This window comes from Octopus bimaculoides, chromosome 21 (assembly GCF_046866305.1).
Source record: "Octopus bimaculoides isolate indiv1 chromosome 21, ASM4686630v1, whole genome shotgun sequence".
Lineage (NCBI taxonomy): Eukaryota > Metazoa > Mollusca > Cephalopoda > Octopoda > Octopodidae > Octopus > Octopus bimaculoides.
In genome coordinates this window covers 18,709,025-18,730,161 of record NC_142948.1, presented here as the reverse complement: position 1 = coordinate 18,730,161, position 21,137 = coordinate 18,709,025, and the positions used below count along the sequence as shown (strand labels likewise).

The 21,137-nt window shown below is 35.9% G+C and overlaps 1 protein-coding gene across 7 annotated transcripts in view; it reads left to right on the top strand.

Annotated features, from left to right (window-relative positions):
* Positions 1–21,137, top strand: part of LOC106869944 (annexin-B12) — a 214,203-nt gene that overhangs the window by 62,448 nt on the left and 130,618 nt on the right. The gene's annotated exons all lie outside the window — the stretch shown is intronic.

The window sequence follows — 21,137 nt, the reverse complement described above, 5'->3', positions numbered from 1 at the left end:
ACATGTATATGTATACATACATGTATATGTATACATACATGTATATGTATACATACATGTATATGTATACATACATGTATATGTATACATACATGTATATGTATACATACATGTATATGTATACATACATGTATATGTATACATACATGTATATTTATACATACATGTATATGTATACATACATGTATATTTATACATACATGTATATGTATACATACATGTATATGTCTATACATACATGTATATGTATATATAATTGTATATGTCTATACATATATATGTATATATAATTGTATACGTATATACATATGTATATATTCATGTATATGTATGTACCTTTGTCTCTATACATGTATGTCTATATACATGTCTATATACATGTGATGTATGTACATATTTCTATATACATGTATATTGTATGTACATATGTGTATATGTATCTAGATATGTTTATATACGTGTATATGTATGTACCTATGTCTATATACGTGTATATGTATGCTCATATGCCTATATATGTGTATATGTATGCACATATGTCTACATACGTGTATATGTATGTACCTATGTCTATATACATGTATATGTATGTACATATGTCTGTATACATGTATGTGTACATGTCTATATACATGTATATATATGTACATATGACTATATACGTGTATAGGTATATACACATGACTATATACGTGTATATGTATGTACATATGTCTATATACATGTGCATGTATGTACATATGACTATATATGTGTATATGTATGCACATATGTCTACATATGTGTATATGTATGTACCTATGTCTATATACATGTATATGTATGTACATATGTCTGTATACATGTATGTGTACATGTCTATATACATGTATATATATGTACATATGACTATATACGTGTATAGGTATATACACATGACTATATACGTGTATATGTATGTACATATGTCTATATACATGTGCATGTATGTACATATGACTATGTACGTGTATATGTATGTACATGTCTATATACGTATATATGTATGTACATATGACTATATACATGTATATGTATGTACATATGACTATATACGTGTATATGTATTTACATATGTGTATATACGTGTATATGTATGTACATATGTTTATATTCGTATATATGCATGTACATATGTTTATATACATGTATATGTATGTACGTATGTCTATATACATGTATATGTATGTACGTATGTCTATATACATGTATATGTATGTACGTATGTCTATATACAGGTATATGTATTTACATAGAAGAATATACATGTATATGTATGTATATATGTGTACATACGTTTGTATTTGTGTACATATGTCTACATACGTGTATATGTATGCACATATGTCTGTATACGTGCATATGTATGCACATGTCTGTATACATGTATATGGACATGTATATGCGTGCACATATATATATGCAAGTATATGCATGCACAGATGTATATATACATGTATCTGTGTGCACATATGTATAAGTACATGTATATGTATGTACATGTGTATATATACTTATATATGTATATGTATATACATGTGTATATGTGTATATATATATATGTATATATATATATGTATATATACACATACACATGTATATGTAGATACGTATGTATATATACATGTATATACATATATATATATGTATATACATATGTATATATACATATGTATATATACATCTATATATATATACATATGTATATACATAAAAATGGTAGAAAATGGAATACAAAAGGTCTCTGATATTTTCCTGTAACTTTTACCTGCTTTCCACTATTCAGTAATTAAGTTTTTCTCTGAATTTGTGAGTTCGTTACTTTTCGCTATTATTACAATACTACTCTATGTTGTCTCAGTGCTGAATGAAGAAGCTAGCGTTTTGACGCTTAAAAATGACCACTGATAAGATTATTGGAACAAACAAGAAAGTTCTAGTAAAAAAAAAAATAATTTTAACTGTATTTTGTGGCATAGAAACTCATAAATTTATTCTGTACGAATACTTTTTTCACCCCTAAATATTTATAATAGTATATAAATTCATTAGTTACTATAATTTATTAGTTTCTTTTGCATATTCTTAGTTTATGCATGTGTATGCAAATATTGTATTGGTATATCCCATTTATGTTCATTAGAAATTATATGAATAATGAATTTTGACATGTACGAATATTTATTTTCCCCCACTGTATGTATATATATGTACATATATATGTATGTACATATATATGTATAAACACAATTTAGGGTTCAGCAAGTATTGCTTCACTTCATATATATGGTGAAGCAATACTTGCTGAACCCTAAATTTTAAATTATGTTTATATATTTACCAAAAATGGTTTTTAACACACCAAATTACTTGGTAAAATTACTAATTATCAATTAATTATTAATTTTTACCCTATATCTGTATGAGCATATATATATATATATATATATATATATAGGATATGTATATGTATATACACATGTATATGTATATATGCAAGTATATGTATATGTCTATACATATATGTTTATATATATATATGTATGTACATATGTATATATACATGTATATGTATATATATATATATATATATATATATGTTAGGATCCACAATGAGCAGAACTTACTTGCATGTATTGGTAGTTCAAATCAGAGGTGCAATCTGTGTGGGTGTTTTTTCAAAACATTGTCTGGTTTAAAAAGCCACATCAGACGCCATGAAAGGGCTAAGGTGTAGGTACAGGAGGTGGTCAAACTCTGTGTAAGGAGCAGACAACCACCATATATATATATATATATATATATATATATATATATATATATATATACATACATATATATGTATATATAATGTATATGTATCATCATCATCATCATCATTTAATGTCCGCTTTCCTTGCTAGCATGGGTTGGATGATTTGACTGAGGACTGGCGAACCAGATGGCTACACCAGGCTCCAATCTGATTTGGCAGAGTTTCTACAGCTGGATGCCCTTCCTAACGCCAACCACTCTGAGAGTGTAGTGGGTGCTTTTACGTGCCACCAGTATGAAGGCCAGTAATTAGGTATTGGCAACGGCCACGCTCGAAATGGTGTATTTTACGTGCCACCTGCACAGGAGCCAGTCCAGCGGGACAGGCAATGAACTCGCTCGAATGTCTTTTCATGTGCCACTGGTAACGATCACGCTCAAATTGTGCTATTTACGTGCCACCGGCATGAAATCCAGACAGCTTGTGCTCTGGCAATGATCACGCTCGGACGGTGCTCTTAGTGATTTACTGGTACAGTTGCCATCACGATTTCGCTTTCGCTTGCCCCAACAAGTCTTCGCAAGCCAAGTTTAGTGTTCAATGAAGACATTGGCATGGGTGCCAGTCTACGAATTTAGTTCGATTTCGATTTCACTTGCCTCAACAGGTCTTCGCAAGCGGAGTTTATTGTCCAAAGAAGGAATGTTACGCATAAGTGGGCTGGCACAGGCCTTGGATTTTGGTCTCACTTGGCTTGCCGAGTCTTCTCACGCACAGCATATTTCCAAAGGTCTTGGTCGAAAGTCATTGCCTCGGTGAGGCCTGAAGTTCGGAAGTCGTGCTTTACCACCTCAACCCAGGCTTTCCTGGGCCTGCCTCTTCCATGAGTTCCCTCAACTGCTAGGGTGTGGCACTTTTTCCCACAGCTATTCTCGCCACATGTCCATACCAGCGTAATCGTCTCTCTTGCACACCACAACTGATGCTTCTTAGGTTCAACTTTTCTCTCAAGGTACTTACACTCTGTCTGGTATGACATTACACATCCATCGGAGCATATTGGCTTCATTCCTTGCGAGCTTATGCATGTCCTCAGAAGTCAAGGCCCATGTTTCACTGCCATGTAGCATGGCTGTTCGTACACATGCGTCATACAGTCTGCCTTTTACTCTGAGTGAGAGGCCTTTTGTTGCCAGCAGAGGTAAGAGCTCTCTGAACTTTGCTCAGGCTATTCTTATTCTAGCAGCAATACTTTCAGCGCACCCACCCCCACTACTAACTTGGTCACCCAGATAGCGGAAGCTATCAACTACATCTAGTTTTTCTCCCTGGAATGAGACAGAAGTTGTTTCCTGTTTGTTTACAGTGTTTATTGTACCTGAACATCTGCCACATACAAAAACTAACTTCCAAGTTAACCTGCTTTGATATTGCTGCACCTCTTATGTGTCCATAGCTTGCACTGGGTACATCTTATAGAGTTTCTACCTACACATTTTCTACAGATCGAGCAGGGCCATGTACCTGAAGGGGTCTATGGTTTGTCTAGCTTCCTACTTATTAGAACTTTGGTTTTAGCTAAGTTGAACCTAAGGCCCTTCGATTCTAGTCCCTGCTTCCACACCTGAAACTTATCCTCTAGTTCTGATAGTGATTCAGCAATTAGTGCGAGGTCTTATATACATATATATATATATATATATATATATATATATATATATATGCATATATATGTATATACATATATGTATATTTATATATATATATGCATATATATGTATATACATATATGTATATTTATATACATATATGTATATTTATATACATATATGTATATTTATATACATATATGTATATTTATATACATATATGTATATGTATATTTATATACATATATGTATATGTATATTTATATACATATATGTATATGTATATTTATATACATATATGTATATGTATATTTATATACATATATGTATATGTATATTTATATACATATATGTATATGTATATTTATATACATATATGTATATGTATATTTATATACATATATGTATATGTATATTTATATACATATATGTATATGTATATTCATATATATATATGTATATGTATATACTTATATATATATATATATGTATATGTATATATTTATATACATATACTTATATATGTATATACATATATATATATGTATATATATACATTTATATGTATATGAATATACATATATATACATGTGTATATATATATATCCATGTATATATATGTATATATATATACATAGATCGTTGACCAGTGACTATTCCTTTTTTTTCTCCGTGTTTTTCTCCTTGTTTTCTCAGTATTCTTTCTGTTGAAGAGCGTAGCTCGAAACGTTAAAGACTTTCCATATTCCCGAGCGTCATACTAATACATCCTTTTGTTGTTTACACCACCTGCCCTCGTCTGTTGTTGTTTTTTTTTCGTACATTCTCCCATATATACATATATATATATATATACATATATATATATATATATATATATATACATTTTCCTGTCTCTGGGAATTCTATTGGCATGTTTGCTGGCCTTTCTTTCTTGCACATATTTGGTGCATATGTCTTGTATTGTTGACATTAAATGACTGAGTTTGAGGTTGTTGTCTTGTAGAGAAAGTCTGTCATGCCAGTTTTGATTTTGAATCATTTTGCGTATTGACTTCTATGTATATATGCATGTATACATATATGTATGTGTGTATGTATATGTGTATGTATATGTATATATGTATGTATATATATATATATATATATATATATATATATATATATATATGTATATATATATATATATATATAAAAAATATATAGTTTTAGGGAAAATAACCAAGTTTCAAGAACTCATCGATGAAAATCCACTATCACATATAGAAAAATTAACAATTAAAAGCACAATAAATGAGTATAATATAAAGCAAAGTAAATATCATAAGATAAATATAATAAAATGATTACATGTGTTTCATAACTAATTTTCAAATAGAAAGGAAATTTAAATCGATTAAAATCAATTGAAATTATCGAAAATAAATTCTATTCAAAAATATAGCTAATCGTCAGATCGTAAGTAGAACAATAATTAGATATATATATCTCAACCAACAATAAGTACCAAATGAATTAATATGAAATACTTATTTTATAAAGATAGAAAAATTATTAAAAATATCAAAACATCAAAATAATAACCATTCAATAATCCTCCCTTCATCCATTATAATAACATGTATATTATATACAAAAAACAGCTTACATAAATTATCATTGTTTTAAATTATCTTTGTTTTAAATACAATTTGAATGAAGTTTAAGTTTAAAATAATAATGAAGATAAAATTAGTACATATTTAACCAGTGTAATAGTTAAAGCTATACTATTTAAAGCTAAAAACGTTTATTTAATTATCATTAAAAATCAATTGAATAATAGAAAAATGCAAGAATATTTATTTCTACAAACGTAAGAATAAAAATATGAATGAAAAAATTAGGAAAGAAAATAATTATTAAGAATAAAAGATTAAACTTTATATACAAAGTTTTAATAAAAAAAACCTTTAACGATATTATAAACAATAAAGACTAATTATTAATCAAATATTATCAATCTGAAATAATCAAAAATATATCAACACTATTCAAATCGGAGTTCTAATATTATGTAGAAATAAAACTATAACTTCTAAATAATTTAGTGTTAAATAAGTTATCTATTAAAAATAATCTATAAAGAACCAAATGAATAATATAAAAAACAAGAATACATATTATTTTCAAATAGTAGAAAATCTTTAGCAAAGTAAAAACAGTACTTATCCATATTTTTCCGTAATTCAAACTGAAACTAAGACGTTATCTAATAGCGTTTTAAGCAAGAGGTTGCGCGAAAATACTACGTTAAAATAGAGAATAGAATACGAAAACATGAATGAAATAATAATACTTAAAAAATGAATGAGAAATTTAAAATTTATGGTACTTAGGTTTAGGGATAAAATCGTTATTCTGTTAGCTAGAAGAACTATTATTGAATTTGTTGGAAAACTCTTGACTAGGGCTGACACTCCAGATAACTTCGATATAGCTATGGGGTCGAGTGACTCAGCTGAAATTACGAATCTAGTAGGTGCGTACGTCTTGTATAGCCGAAATAAAAAAATCCCGGAGCAGCGGTGCAGTTTATACAGGGATGATGCCTTATTCATCATCCCTAGTAACAATAAATCAACCATTGAAAGAATAAGAAAGAAAATTAGAAAATTTTTTAGAAGCTTCAACTTAAGTATTATATATAAATATAGTACTAAGATAGTAAATTTTTTGGACACTACTCTAAACATAGACTCTAAATTGTACTACCCCTATAGAAAAGAGAACGAGGTTACAAGATATGTGAATAAATTATCCAATCAGCCCCCCCCCCCCCCAATGTATTAAAATCAATAGTAAAAAGCGTTTCTGAGAGAATTACTAAGTTATCTTCAAATATTGATATTTTTAATTTCCATTCACACCACTACAATGTTGCTTTGTCTAAAGTGGGATATGACCAGAAAATTTCTTTCCTCAGTCCTGGAAGGCCAACTCATTTTGATAGAGAAATTAATAATGATGTTAGTAATATTAAGTCTAATAACTTAACTTGTGATGAAAGACTAAATGAAAAACCATCCTACATACCTGATATTTTAAGTAATAAGAAAAATAATAGAGTACATTTTGATAGGAGACTACATACTAATACTAGCAAAAAACCTAGGTTAGATAAAAGTAATGGCAATGTAAATGATATAGTTACTCCACAAAATAGTAAGGATTCCACAAAAAAGATGTGCAAAATTATAAATCATCATAATAATATTGTCCTAGAAAATAATGGTAATCAAAAGATATCCTATACTCACTCACACAATAAATTTAAAATTAAAAATCCTGTCTGCCTCAATATCTCTTTCAACTGTGCAGTATCCAGCAATATTAACAAAAAATTTATGGATATTTTACAAAAAAATTTGCCTTCCCACAGATATAGTAGAATCTTTTCATGTTATACAGTCCTAATCTCTTACTCAGCCCTTCCTAATATAGGTACAATCATAGCTAGGTTAAATAGAAAGAAAATAAGATTAGCTAGAATCGTTGAAAATAAGAATGGTGGTAATAGTTATAGGAATATCAATAATAATTTAATCAATGTCAATAATAATATTACTAATAATTATAGAAATGGAAGTGGAAATAACAATGACAATAGCAATTATGAATGTAGCAGCAATATACTTAGTCCTGTCAACCATAACTTAAACCAGCATAATGAATATAGTGGTATTGATGTTGGAAGTACAATTGAAATAAATAGTAGTAACACCTCTAATGATAATAATGTGAATTATGGGTCTAGTTCATATATGGAAATAGAAAATATTAGTATGCCTGATGCTGCAGGAATGATTCTATCTGATAGCATGTTGGAAATGGAGTTAGATGGTAATAGAAGTGATCATAATAAGCCTGATAACAGAATTAAAATAGGGGAAATAATATCAATGTGAATAATTGTAACAACAATAATTTAAATCTTAGTAATATTATTGGTGTTGCTGATGGTTCCACTGGTTGCAATTGTAGAAATAAGTCCCGTTGTCCGTTATTAGGCCAATGTCTCACCAGAAACGTAGTATATAAATGCATTAATAAGTACTATAACTGATAATTATATTTACTTGGGATGTACGATTAATTTGAAACAGCGCATATATAACCACTTGTCAGTTAGTTTTAGTGTGTATCTTACTTACTTTACTTTATTTAACTTAAAAGAATAGGATGTTTTGAAATTTTCTTAATAGTTTTTAATACTTTTCAAACCTTTCTGAATTTTATTTAATGCCTGACCCTAAAGGATCCATGTTATTCCATTATTCCATTGTTTGTGGTAGTATTATTACTGTTATTTTATGCGTGACTTAAATAAATCTAATCCTTGTTCCATAATTATTTTGTACTTGGCCCTTGTTAGTGAACACAAGTTCCTGATTGTTTAAGATAGTGTGGTCTAATTAAATTAGTGCATAATTATCATGTTCTCTATTAGTTGTTTAGTTCACCATTATATTCTATGTTAATTCCAACCATTCATTTTATCTATTTCTTAAACCTTGATAAGTCCATCATTATAAACCATGTAAATCCTATGTATCAATTCTTTATAGTAGTTATAAAATAAATTTTATCTCATGTGTCCTTTAAATAATATTAGATATATGTTTAATCTTAATTTTTTTAAAATAATTTTTAGTCCAATATCTATACAAAAATTTTAATTTCACATCTTATCTATGGTTCTTTATATTGGTGTAAATAAGTCTAAATGTACTTTACCAAAGCATTTTAAATTAATACTACTTCATGGTTTTTGCATACTGAATGTATTGATTAGTTACATTACTATACACTATTTCTTTTTATTTCTTATTTCATTATTAATTTTGTAATTTATAATTAGCTTTTATTTATTCACATATTAATTAAGCAAATATTGGTATCCCAAATTTTCCAAACTTAGCATATGTAAAACAATACTGATACATTATTCTGATTAATGAAAACTATGAATAAACATATACTGTATCTGTACACATATAGCAACTTTATTTTATATACTTTTGACCTAGGTGCCTTATGTTAAACTTCCCCTGCTCCATTATAAACTGGTCTGCTAGTAGAGAAAAAAACCCCAACCTATAATAGTTTGTCACTAAAACCAAATGAATCTTTATAACCATATCATCCATGTATATTGTTTACTCCTTTCCCTTTCCCTATAAGGAAAAGGCTGGTGCCCTCTTAAGCTTTGAATCACTAGGTCTGATAAGATGAAACAAAAAAAAACAAATAAAATCAGTGACAGTTAAAAATCTGCTCAGAATTATTTACTAGCCTGTATGGTCTAGCTAAGTCAAAATGGTTTTTTGTATTCTTCCTTTCCACTTGGATGGTTTAAATGTAGTTACAACAATATGTCCTTCTGTTGAAATAAAATTTCAGTAAATTTCTCTATCTTTGTGCAGCTGAGGGTTGCTCTACATTTTACATTTAATGTAATGTTCACATTGCATTAACTTTGAATATCCTTGTTGCTTATTTTGATATATATATATGTGTGTGTGTGTGTGTGTGTGTGTGTGTGTAAGGCGCATGGCTCAGTGGTTAGGGTGTCGAGCTTACGATCATGAGGTTGTGAGTTCGAATCCCGGACTGGGCTGTGTGTTGTGTTCTTGAGCAAGACACTTTATTTCACGTTGCTCCAGTTCACTCAGCTGTAGAAATGAGTTGCGACGTCACAGGTGCCAAGCTGTATCGGCCCCTTGCCTTTCCCTTGGATAACACTGGTGGCGTGGAGAGGGGAGGCTGGTGTGCATGGGCGACTGCTGGTCTTCCATAAACAACCTTTCCTGGACTTGTGCCTTGGAGGGTAACTTTCTAGATGCAATCCCATGGTCATTCATGACCGAAGGGGGTCTCAGAATATATATACAATGGCCCAGTGGTTAGGGCTGTGGACTTGCGGTCAGAAGATCGTGGTTTCGATTCCCAGACTGGGTGTTGTGTGTGTTCATTGAGCAAAAACACCTAAAGTTGTATGAGGCTCCGGCAGGGAGTGGTTGTGACCCTGTTGTACTCTTCCACCTCAACTTTCTCTCACTCATTCTTCTTTTTTCTTGAGTAAAAACCTGCGATGGACTGGTGTCCCGTCCAGCTAGGGGGGAACACACATGTCATGGAAACCTGGAAATCGGCCCTATGCTCCACAAGGGCCTAAGAGGATTTCCATATATATATATGTATATATATATGTACAGATATCACACATGTATATATATATATATATATATATATATATATATATATATACATGTACAGATGTCACATGTACATATATATATATATGTATATACATGTACTACACTCTCTGAGTGGTTGGCGTTAGGAAGGGCATCCAGCTGTAGAAACTCTGCCAAATTAGATTGGAGCCTGGTGTAGCCATCCGGTTGCACCAGTCCTCAGTCAAATCGTCCAACCCATGCTAGCATGGAAAGCGGACGTTAAACGATGATGATGATGTACAGATATCACACACACACACACACACACACACACACACACACGCACATATATATATATATATATATATATATATATGTATATATATGCACAGATATCACACCCATATTCCTACTGAATCCACCAAATGCCTCAATGCAGGAGGGTCCTAGGTGACTTTAACCTCCCAAATGTTAAATGGCCTGAAGGTCACATCCTCTCTGGGATGTCACTGCATGAGCAAAGCCAGGCAATATCTTTGTTAGAACTCTCCAACATGCTATGCTGTTCATGGAACAAGTGATACTCCAACCAATCAGGGGAAACAATATTTTAGATCTCTGCTTCATGAACAATGTGAGTCTAATCCATAATGTGAAAGTAACACCTACATCTCTCTCAGAGCATAACATTATAGAATTAACAATGTATGGTCCTAGACAACCCACTGACACCCATCCCATCAGGACCACTCAAGCCATTTCCAACCTGAATTTCCACAGGGCGGACTGGAAGTCAACTCGCAAAGAGATTCAAAATCAAAACTGGCATGACAGCCTTTCTATACAAGACAATGACCTCAAACTAAGTCATTTTATGTCAACCATACAAGATATATGCACCAAATATGTGCCAGCAAGAAAGGCCAGCAAACATGCCAATAGAATTCCCATAGACAGGAAAATCCTTATGAGACACAAACAAAGTTCTCAAACCAGTTGAATAGAGAACTGGAGGTTAGTAAAAGGGCTAAATTAAAACTAACACTGTTAGAAATAGAAAATAAGATTAAACTCTCTCATGAAAAGGAGACAGTGGAGAAGGAGAAGAGAGCAGTAGAAAGCATAAAAACAAACCCCAAGGCTTTCTATAGATTTGCAAAGGAGACTGCTACGGTGCAGTATAAGATAGGACCCCTATTCCTGCCTAATGGCTCACTGACTGCAGATCCCACATGGATAAGTGAAGTGCTCAGTACACAATTCAAGAGTGTCTTCACCTCTCCTCTGAGTCACATGCAGATAAAGAACCCAGCTGATTTCTTTGACAATAGCACTCAGCAGAAGGGGACTGCATCTATTACCTACATTGGCATTGAAAAGGAAGATGTAATAGTAGCCATAAAAGAAATGAGCTCAAATTCAGCAACTGGCCCTGATGGTTTCCCAGCTGTCCTCCTAAAGTCATGTAAACAAGAATTAGCGGGACTACTCCGGATACTCTTCCAGAGTTTCCTTGCAAGTGGTAAACTTCCCAAAAAGCTGAAGGAAGGCATCAAATGTCTGATCCATAAAGGTGGAAGCAGAGCAGAGGCTGGGAACTACAGGCCCACCTCTCTGACTTCACATATTAGCAAAGTCATGGAACAAATTGTCAGAAGGAGGCTGATTGTGTTCCTAGAAGAAAATGACTTGCTGAATGAGACCCAGCATGGTTTCCATCCAAGTAGATGCTGCCTCACGCAGCTCTTGCAGCATTATGACTGGGTCCTGAAGCAGCTACTTGACCATTCAAATGTTGATGTGATATATCTCTACTTTGCAAAAGCCTTTGACAAAGTTGATCATGGCTTGATATGTCATAAGCTGCGAAACCTTAGCATAGCTGATAAATTAGGAGAGTGACTGCATGACTTCCTGAATGGTAGAAGTCAGACAGTTGCAGCCAATGGAGAACTATCTAGGGAAATGCAAATATTGAGCGTTGTTCCGCAAGGAACTGTCCTGGGGCCACTACTGTTCATAGTGGCCCTTCTGGATATGCCCACGGTCACTCGGACAGCCATTGTCACTAGCTACGCTGATGACACAATACTATCTCAGGCAATAAAGAATCCTGATGATATCATAAGCCAGCAGAATGACCTAAATGCAATATACAAGTGGGCAGAGCAAAATAATATGCGGTTCAATGTTAAAAAATTTCAAGTACTGTGCTACAAGGTCACAAGTGCCTCCCAACTGGCATACACAGGGCCTGGAAGTACTGCAATCCCAAAACCACAAACGGTGAGAGACTTGGGCATCAGCATGTATAGTGATGCATCATTTCACATGCACATTGTCAAGTTGATAGCAAAGTGCAGACAACTGGCAGGGTGGATACTGAGGACATTCCGAACAAGGGATCAAAAAGTCATGTTGACTCCATGGAAGACATTTGTTCTGAGCTGCCTAGACTATTGTTCTCAGTTGTGGTCACCACACAGTGTCAAGCTAACAACAGAACTCAAGGCAATTCAGCGTCACTATACTAAAAAGATTGCCACAGTCCAGCAGATGAACTACAGGGAGCGAGTGAAGGCACTAAGTCGTTATTCCATGTAGTGCAGGTAAGAGAGATATGTAATAATTTGCATATGGGAAATACTGGACGGACTGATACCAAACTTTGGGATCAAGTTCTACATGAATGCCTGCACAGGTGGCCACTGTGTAGTACCAAGGGTACCGTCCAATGCATCTCACATAAGAACAAGGTATTGTAACAGCCTCAATTTCAGAGGCTCTTTAATGCCCTGCCAAAACAATTGAGAGACCGGCAAGACATGGATGTAGAGGTCTTCAAGACAAAACTCGACACTTTCTTATTCACGATACCAGACGAACCGATGGCTCAAAATGCGACACAGTTGAGGGCAGCGATGTCAAATTCTCTTATACACCACCAGATGTGCCATCAAAACTCTTGATTGGACTATATCAGGTGGAGGAGAAGAGCCATGCAAGGAATGTGCAGAGAGCAAAGCATCTGGAGGGAAAGTCATGGTGGTGCTCCAGCACAACCGCAGCCACTCGGCTGTAACACATAAATAAGAATACATAAATATATGTATATGTGTATATATATATATATATATATATATATATATATATATATATATACATATATGTGTGTGTGTGTGTGTATATGTGTATATATGTATATGTGTATATATGTATATATGTATGTGTATATATATATGTATATATGTATTTATATATTTCGAGTGCTACTTGTAACCTGTAACTCAGTACAACCTGTTGCATGGTCGGGCCGTCAGTGACTAAACCGGCAATCCCACCAAGTTTCTTTGGTGAGGAGGGTGTTTATTGGACACCCTGCGGGATGAAAAACAAAACCCGTCAAAGGGCAGAGGAACTCTTGCGAGTCAACGGCCATCCAATATGTGTGTAGTTATGTATTTACTCTATATCCCCACTTTTTTCTCACTAATTTTAGATATTGTAAATTTTTACAGCTTGCTCATTATATATATAAATTAAAGAAAAAAGAAAAAGGAGAAAAAAAAACCTTTTATGTATATTTTTATAGTTTGCTCATATTTTATGTAAATTTTTATAGTTTGCTCATTATATAGATTTTTTCATGTATTCCATATCGCCATATTGTATATTTTATGTACCCAATGACTGGTGTAGCAGCATCATAGTCAACTGCTACAAAGGTAAAGGTGACGCTTTAGATACAAATAATTACAGAGGCATCAAGCTGTTAGATCAGGTTATGAAAGTTACAGAGAGGGTCATAGCCCAACTAATTAGGGAGCAAATCAATTTAGATGAGATGCAGTTTGGGTTCGTGCCAGGTAAAAGCACTACTGATGCCTTATTTCTAGTGAGACAGTTGCAAGAGAAATACCTAGCTAAGGATAAACCTCTGTACCTGGTTTTCATTGACATGGAGAAAGCCTTTGACAGGGTCCCCCGATCCCTTATCTGGTGGTCAATGAGGAAACTTGGGATAGAAGAATGGTTAGTGAGAGCTGTGCGAGCCATGTACAGAGATGCTGCCAGTAAGGTGAGGGTTGGAAGTGAGTACAGCAATGAATTCCGGGTAGAGGTAGGGGTCCACCAAGGTTCCGTCCTCAGCCCCCTCTTATTTATCATAGTCCTCCAGGCAATCACAGAGGAGTTCAAGACAGGTTGCCCCTGGGAGCTCCTCTATGCTGATGACCTTGCCCTAATTGCGGAGTCACTATCAGAACTAGAGGAGAAGTTTCAGGTGTGGAAGCAAGGTCTAGAATTGAAGGGCCTTAGAGTCAACCTAGCTAAAACCAAAATCCTAATAAGTAGGAAGGTAGATAAAACACAAACCCCTTCAGGTAGATGGCCCTGCTCAGTATGTAGAAAAGGAGTAGGTAGTAACTCTATAAGATGTACCCGGTGCAAGCTATGGACACATAAGAGGTGCAGCAACATCAAGGGCAGGTTAACTAGCAAGTTAGTTTTTGTTTGTGGCAGATGTTCAGGTGCAATAAAGACTGTAAACAAACAGGAAACAACTTCTATCTCATTCCAGGGTGAAAAGCTAGAGGTAGTCGATAGCTTCCGCTATCTGGGCGACCAAGTTAGTAGTGGGGGTGGGTGCACTGAAAGTGTAGCTGCTAGAATAAGAATAGCCTGGGCAAAGTTTAGAGAGCTCTTACCCCTGCTGGCAACAAAGGGACTCTCACTCAGAGTAAAAGGCAGACTGTATGACGCATGCGTACGAACAGCCATGCTACATGGCAGTGAAACATGGGCTGTAACTGCTGAGGACATACGTAAGCTCGCAAGGAATGAAGCCAGTATGCTCCGTTGGATGTGTAATGTCAATGTGAATACCCGTCAGAGTGTAAGTATCTTGAGAGAAAAGCTGAACATTAGACGCATCAGTTGTGGTGTGCAAGAGAGACGATTGCGCTGGTATGGACATGTGGTGAGAATGGATGAGGATAGCTGCGTGAAAAAGTGCCACACCCTAACAGTTGAGGGAACCCGTGGAAGAGGTAGGCCCAGGAAGACCTGGGCTGAGGTGGTGAGGCAAGACCTTCGTACATTGGGCCTCACCTAGGCGATGACTACTGACCGAGACCTTTGGAAATGTACTGTGCGTGAGAAGACCCAGCAAGCCAAATAAGATCGTTGCCAGTGCCCCTGGACTGGTTCTTGTGCGGGTGGCACATGAGATGCACCATTTTGAGCGTGGCCGTTGCCAGTACCGCCTGACTGGCTCCCGTAGGATTTTCGAGCGAGATCGTTGCTAGTGCCCCTGGACTGGCTTGTGCGGGTGGCACATAAAAGACACCATTTCGAGCGTGGCCGTTTTCGTGCGGGTGACACGTAAAAGCACCCACTACACTCTCTGAGTGGTTGGCGTTAGGAAGGGCATCCAGCTGTAGAAACTCTGCCAAATTAGACTGGAGCCTGGTGTTGCCATCCAGTTTCACCAGTCCTCAGTCAAATCGTCCAACCCATGCTAGCATGGAAAGCGGACGTTAAACGATGATGATGATGATGATGATTGTATATCAACTTTTTTTTTTCCCAGCTTAAGGCTGTTTTTTATTTTTTTTATCTAGCTTAATGCTGTTTTTTCCCGATCGCGTGGTTAAACCATTGGGAGTGAAGGACCCCTAGCCCTTGTTAGGGCATCCTTCTAGGAGAAGGCAACTCAGGCAACTGGGATAACTCCGACATAAAACCTGCAGCTCAGTGGTTACCGATGATGTTGAATTGTTGTTCTTTTTGGGTTATGGCTACTGTTGCTTAGTGAGTGGGATTGACTCAGTGCACAGCCTTTCCTCACTTAAAAAAAAATCTTCTTGCACAGGCACTGCACGATAACAACATGGATTGATTGATTAATCAATTAACTAATTGATGATTGTTGATAGTGCTGTGAATCTCAACCGAATGGCTGGCTGTAGCCTTAAAAAGCAAATAATCAATGATGTACCAAAACAGTAAAAAAATAAATGGCAGTAAGGACTCTGGAACCACATCAGATGAAAGAGTCTGGCCCAGCAGGGTATCCAGAGCATCACAGTCTGAACCCGGCCGTCATTGTGTTATTGTGATAGAACCAAATAAAATACTGAATATTGGCTGTTGGAATGTACGGACACTGCTTGACCGCAAGTCCTCAGAATGTCCTGAACGCAGGACTGCTCTTCTTGCGAAGGAGCTCCAACGCTATGATCTTGATATCGTTGCTTTGTCTGAGACGAGACTGGCTGGAGATGGTCATCTTACAGAATCTTGTGGAAGATATACATTCTTTTGGAAAGGGAGAGATGAAGAGCTTAGAGGAGAGGCTGGAGTGGCATTTGCTGTTAAGACTTACTCTTGTGGACATGTTGGAAGAATTCCCAGTCGGGATTAATGAGCGGCTTATGTCCATGAGAATTCCTTTGGTTAAAGGAAATTATGTGACCTTGGTGAGTGTGTATGCTCCAACTATGTGCTCTATTAATGATGAAAAAGTTTCTTTCTACCATGCTTTGAAGGGCATTATAAGAAACATCCCTAGAGCAGACAAAGTCATCGTACTGGGTGACTTTAATACTAGAGTGGGTAGGGATTTTAACACATGGACAGTAATTGGAAAGCATGGGGTGGGAAAGTGTAATAGTAATGGTATGTTTCTGCTGCAGATGTGCGAGGAGCTGCGTCTGTGTGTTGCCAATACCATGTTTCAGCAAAAGAATAAGTTTAAGACCACATGGATGCACCCTGCATCTAAAGAGTGGCATATTCTGGATTACAACCTTGTTAGGATGCGTGACAGACGTGATGTGCGGTGTGTTCGTGTTTTTCGTGGAGCTGAGTGTTGGACTGACCACCGCCTGGTATGTGCAAAAGTCAAATTAATCACAAAACGTAAAATCTGGGCTGCAGGTATTACCCTGCCCAAAAGACTGAATGTTGCTCGTCTTAGTTGTAATGGCGTGAAGAGATCTTTACGAGAGGAAATGAATGCTGCAGATTTTGGGGAAAATTGGTCGACCCTCAAAAAGTCAGTTTATGATATAGGCAGGAAAGTTCTGGGATTGATACAAAGAAAGCATGAAGATTGGTTTAAAGAAAATGATGAACATATAGATGATTTATTGGCTGTTAAAAGACGTACTTTGTCACGCTATTTGTCAGCAAAGCCACAGGAGAGAGATGTATTGCATAGGGAACTCAAGGATGTGAAATCACGTGTGAGGCGGAGGCTCTCTCAAATGAGGGATACCTGGTGGAGTAAGAAGGCTGATGAGATACAGGTGGCATTGGATTCCAATAACACAAAGCTGTTATACGGTCTCTTGCGAGAGGTTTATGAACCGACTTCTTCTCTGATGACACCACTTTGAAGCAGGGATGGTAAAGAACTTCTTCGTGATTCACAAGGAATTCTGCAAAGGTGCCAAGAACACTTTGATGAACTCTTGAATCAGCAGTCTATAGTTAGTGAGGATGTTCTCAATCGCATCCCTGAATTACCTGTGAAGGCAGCTCTTGCAGAACCACCAAAGCTGGAAGAAATTGCAGTGGCTGTCTCAAGGATGAATAATGGGAGGTCTCCGGGTATGAATGGCATTCATGCAGAGTTGTTGCAGCATGGTGGTGAGAAACTTCTACAGCAACTTCACTCCTTGTTTGGCAGTATATGGGATAGTGAATCTGTACCTGAGGACTGGAGAGATACAGTAATGGTGGTCTTATATAAGGGAAAGGGTAACAAGAATGATTGTGGTAACTACAGGGGAATATCATTGCTTTCTGTCGTAGGAAAGGTTTTATGCAGGGTACATCTGGACCGTCTGTTGAAACACGTTGCAGATTGTGTTCTTCCAGAAAGTCAATCTGGTTTTCGTGCCGGACACGGCACTGATGATGTGATCTTCTCAGCTAGACAGCTTCAGGAAAAGTGTGTGGAACAGGGTCTCGATTTATATCAGGTTTTTGTCGATCTGACAAAGGCCTTCGATACAGTTAATAGAAAAGCACTATGGAAAGTCCTCCAGAAACTTGGGTGTCCTGAAAAGTTTCTTGCTTTGGTTAGGTCTTTTCATGGAGGCATGAAGGGTAAGGGTTAATGTTAGAGGGAAAATGTCGGAGCGCATCTCGATACAAAATGGAGTGAAGCAAGGGAATATTCTGGCACCGACTCTATTCGCCATATATTTTGCGATGGTTTTCTGTATTGCATTTAGAAACTGCAGATATGGTGTTTACATCTATTATCGAACCTCTGGCAGCATATTTAATATCAGGTGCTTTGCTGCAAAAACAAAAGTATTTACCTCTATCATAAGAGACCTTTTGTATGCAGATGATTGTGATCTAGTAGCACACACAGAGATTGATATGCAACACATTTTGAATGCATTCTCTGATGCTTGCACTGCCTTAGGAATGACAGTCAATCTCAAGAAAACTGTTGTCATGTACCAACCTGCCCCTGGTAAGCAGTATATTGAACCAAATATCTATGTGTATGGTAGAAGACTTGGTGTAGTCGATCAGTTTGTCTTCCTGGGAAGCACTGTTAATAGATATGGCAATTTGGATAATGAAATTCCATACAGAATTAGGAAAGCAAGTGATGCTTTCGGAAGGCTAGAAAGGTGTCTCTGGGGTCGGCGAGACATATGCAGGAAGACAAAGATAAAGGTGTACAAGGCATGTGTGCTCTCTTCTCTTCTTTATTCCTGCGAGACCTGGGTCACATATCGTGACCACCTTAAACAACTGGAATGTTTTCATCAGATGTGTTTCAGACGGATCTATGGCATTAAGTGGGAGGACCGCATCAGTGATCTTGAGATATTGGAAAGCTCTCGGTGTGAAAGTATAGAAGGCTCAGATGGAGTGGTCATCTGGTTAAGATGAAAGATTCAAGGATGCCAAAAAAACTCTTTTATGGAGAGTTAGCTAAAGGAAAACAACCTCCACATAAACCAAAAATGAGGTATAAAGACTTGCTGAAGGTTTCTTAAGAGATGTTTTCATCTCTCCTGACACATGGGAGGGCATAGCTATTGACCATAGCAGGTGGAGAAGGATTGTTCACGAGGGGACAACTACTTTTGAGAAATCACGAATTGCGCATGAGAAAGTAAGGAGGGATGTCAGGAAGGGCATTGCTGTTGCACTTCCAGACGGTAAGGGTCTTCCCATGACACTGACATGCAGTGTCTGTGCAAGACCGTGCCTCAGTAAAGCTGGACTCATGAGTCATCTTCGTAGTCATAAAGCAAGACCAATGATTGACTACCAGGCCGCTGGTGATGATGCTACACACCATACTAATCATGTCTGTCGGGCATGTGGAAGGGAGTGTGATTCAGCAGGAGGACTTAAACGACATGCAAAGCTACATGAAGCCCAATTACAACAACAGCCAGCTATTGCCAGTAAAGGTTATATATATATATATATATATATATATATTTATATAATTATTCTAGTGAAATACATTCACTGATTTCAAAAATAGAAATAATGCATTTCTAAATCTCTCAGAGAGATTTATGCAGTAGTGATACGATAAAGTAGTTGTGTGCTCTCAACTTAATGTGACAGTCCCATGAAGGGAATAATACTACTGCTATTTAGCCCTAGCAAGCAGCACTGCTTCCTGTCATCCTTGACACATTTCCTGTGTCCTTATGTTTACAAGGGGGAGATAAGCACCTTGTGTCAAGGCTGACAGGAAGCGGTGCTGCTTCCCAGGGCTAAATAGCAGTAGTATTATTCCTTTCATTGAACTCTCACATTAAGTTGACAGCATACAACTACTTTATCGTATCACTACTACATAAATCTGTCTGAGAGATTTAGATATGTATTATTTCCATTTTTGAAATCAGTGAATGTATTTCACTAGAATAATTATATGTTTACAATAGCTAGATAGGTGTCTCCAACTAGCAAGCCAGGCTACTCCAGACTGAAGATGAGCAACGACTCAGAAACTTAGCTGGGTGGAGGTGCTTATCTCCCCCTTGTAAACATAAGGACACAGGAAATGTGTCAAGGCTGACAGGGAGCGGTGCTACTTCCTAGGGCTAAATAGCAGTAGTATTATACCCTTCATGGGACTGTCACATAAAGTTGACAGCATTCAACTACTTTATTGTATCACTACTGCATAAATCTTTCTGAGAGATTTAGGAATGTATTATTTATATTATGAAAAAGATATTTGTTTATATTTGTTCATCACACATTGCAGCAACAATTAAAAACTTGTATTACTTCTGTAAGATACATCTAATTGTACATGTTCACAACGTTTGTCATCGATGATATTCATACATTTATTTGCATATGTTAGTTTATGACTAATGTTTATCAAATGTACTATGTACATGTGATTAAGAAAGAAACGAGTAATCGATTACAGAGTACTCAAATGTTTGGCCACCATTATTGAAACCATACCAGCTGGTATCACAACTA